This window comes from Malurus melanocephalus, unplaced genomic scaffold (genome assembly GCF_030028575.1).
Source record: "Malurus melanocephalus ecotype Western Australia unplaced genomic scaffold, MMel_1.1 scaffold_993, whole genome shotgun sequence".
NCBI lineage: Eukaryota > Metazoa > Chordata > Aves > Passeriformes > Maluridae > Malurus > Malurus melanocephalus.
The window spans coordinates 36,800-39,292 of NW_026624225.1; positions in this window are offsets into that span (position 1 = coordinate 36,800).

Sequence of the window (2,493 nt, forward strand, 5' to 3'; positions counted from 1 at the left end):
TGCAATAGCAGAAGGGCATGACTAAGGAAAAGTGCAGGGCTCCCCTTTAATATCAGAAATAGAAAATATCTGTTCTGGTTTCTCATTAGCATAACTAAGAATCAAAACCCTTCCATTTTCAAATGGGAACTTATGCTAAGTGACATTTTGCATAATCTCCTTAGGGAGAAACCCTCTGCAGTTCTGCTSTGTGTGGTTCCAGCATTGACCCAAGACCAGAATTGAGAAACTGAGATGGGATGAGGTTTTACAGAGAGTGAGGAGCCTCCCAGAGAGGGAACCTGGCTCACAACCAGGGCGTGGAGCAGCTCATTCGAGGTGTTTGTGCGTTTGCTGTGAAAATCAGACTTCAATCAAGCAGATCACGGTCATTAATGAGCAGCCAGGAGAAAGCATTTTGTTGTGAATTCATACAAACTGCCCAGAAAACTCTTGGGTTTGYTTTAGGAGGGAAGTGCTGGGAGATCCATGAACACTGAGAGCTTTGCTGGGGTTAATTAGCACTSTGGGGTTAATTGGCACCGAGAAGTGGAGGGGTTTACCTGTAACATGCCCTGGGTGCCTGGTGTGGGAACAGAACAAACTGGAGAGGAAGCCCTGTGAAATCCCCAAATGAACGTGTCACACCCTGTTCAGGTGTGACCCCACAGCTCAGCTCCCGTGTCTGCTCACCTGGGCTGTGTTTCAGGTGCCAGGGGGTTTCTATTTCCCTGCAGAATTCCCCTCTCCACCTTGGTGTCTCTTTTGGGGCCTCTTTCCTGCTCTTTTTCCCTGCCCCATCCCTGGGAGTGCCCAGGCCGGGCTGGGTGGAGCTCTGAGCACCCTGGGCTGTGGGAGGAGTGGAACAGGATCATCCTTAAGGTCCCCCTGAACCCAGGGAACGGATTCATCATTCTGTGATGATTAAGCAGGGTTTGTCCAGGCAATGTCCTGAGCCCTCCCTGCTGTCCCCAGCTTTCCTATGATGCCCAAATCCAGGTTTATCTAACCCAGAGTCCAGACAGAATTGAGAGAATCAAGAGCAGTTCTGTTATTGCAGGGCCTTCAGGGCCATTCAGGGCAGTCCCAGCCCAGCCAGGGGCTGCACCCACAATGGACAATGGCTCACGGCTTTTTCACCCTTTCTCACTTTTGTCCATTTGCACAAAATCGGGCCTGAATCCTCCAATTGCAGCTGCAGCCAATGCAGTCAAAAACTCCAACTTGGCTCCCCCAATTCTCTGTTGTTTCCATCTCTTGGATGGACGGATGGATGGATGGATGGATGGATGGATGGATGGATGGATGGATGGAGGGAGGGAGGGATGGATGGATGGATGGATGGATGGATGGATGGATGGAGGGATGGATGGATGGATGGATGGATGGATGGATACAGCTCTTTGACAGAGGTATCCATGGAAAATAAGAAGAGGGGTTGTGTTTAGTGCCAAGGATGAGCAGTGGGTGCTGGGATCTTGTGGCTCAGGAGCAGCATGGGGAGGGTGTCAGGGCGGGTGTCACCTCTGGGTGACCTCAGTGAATAAAGCTGCCTTCAAACCACTGAAAAAAAAACCCCATTCTGTCACTCCAGGGGAAATTCTGGTTGGATTTAAGGGGAGGAGGAACCCCAGACCCAGGAGAGCGGTGCAGCTCAGCGAGGCTGTGGCATCTCTAATCTTGAACACCCTCAGAGCAGATTCCAGTTTTAGGTTAACCTGAAGTGATGATCTGAGTGATGGTTTGGGTGCCTTCCAGCCATCTTTTACCCCCTCTGCTATTTTTTACAGAGCTCTGTGGCTCTCCTGAGTTTTTTCTGGATTTGCAGACAGATGAGGTGAAGCCTCTCCATCCTCTTCCTCACTTCCAGCAGCATCTGAAGGCCCTCGGTGCCATTTCCCACATTTTTGGGCTGTTTGATGCACATCCCTTCCCTTTTTCCTTGCACCCCTTTCCTAYTGACTTGTTGATCCCTCAGAGTAGATTTTTATGGCCTTGTTTTAGAGAAAACACGTCCTGTGGGTGTTCCACAGGAACAATTACCTTTCAAAACCCCTGAAGATGGGCTGAAAGCATGAAATAAGGGGAGATTCTGGATGTGTAAAWAAAATTTGAGTTCTTTTTGGTAATCTGGCCCTTATCCCAGCTTTTTTGAAGGATGATCATCGTTCCAAGAGAGGTTTTCATGGCCTGCAGAATGCACTTTATATTTCACTGTGTAATGGAACCTTCCCTCCGCTCAAGGAAAACAATTTACAGAGCTAATTGCTGAACTCTGCAGATATAATCCTGGAAATGGGTGCTGTTAGATAAGAGTTTATGTTAAAAAAGAAGAAATGTTCTGGAGGAAAATTATTGTTTAGAGAGARCATTGATTTGCATGAATTAATGTTTTCACTTTGGCTGAGAGTTAAAAATGGATACTTAAGCTAAGGCTCATTTAAGTGTCACACAAATGCTTCGTTAGTTATGGTGTGAGCTGAAATCCATTGTTTGTTTGCTTTTTTGAGGCCC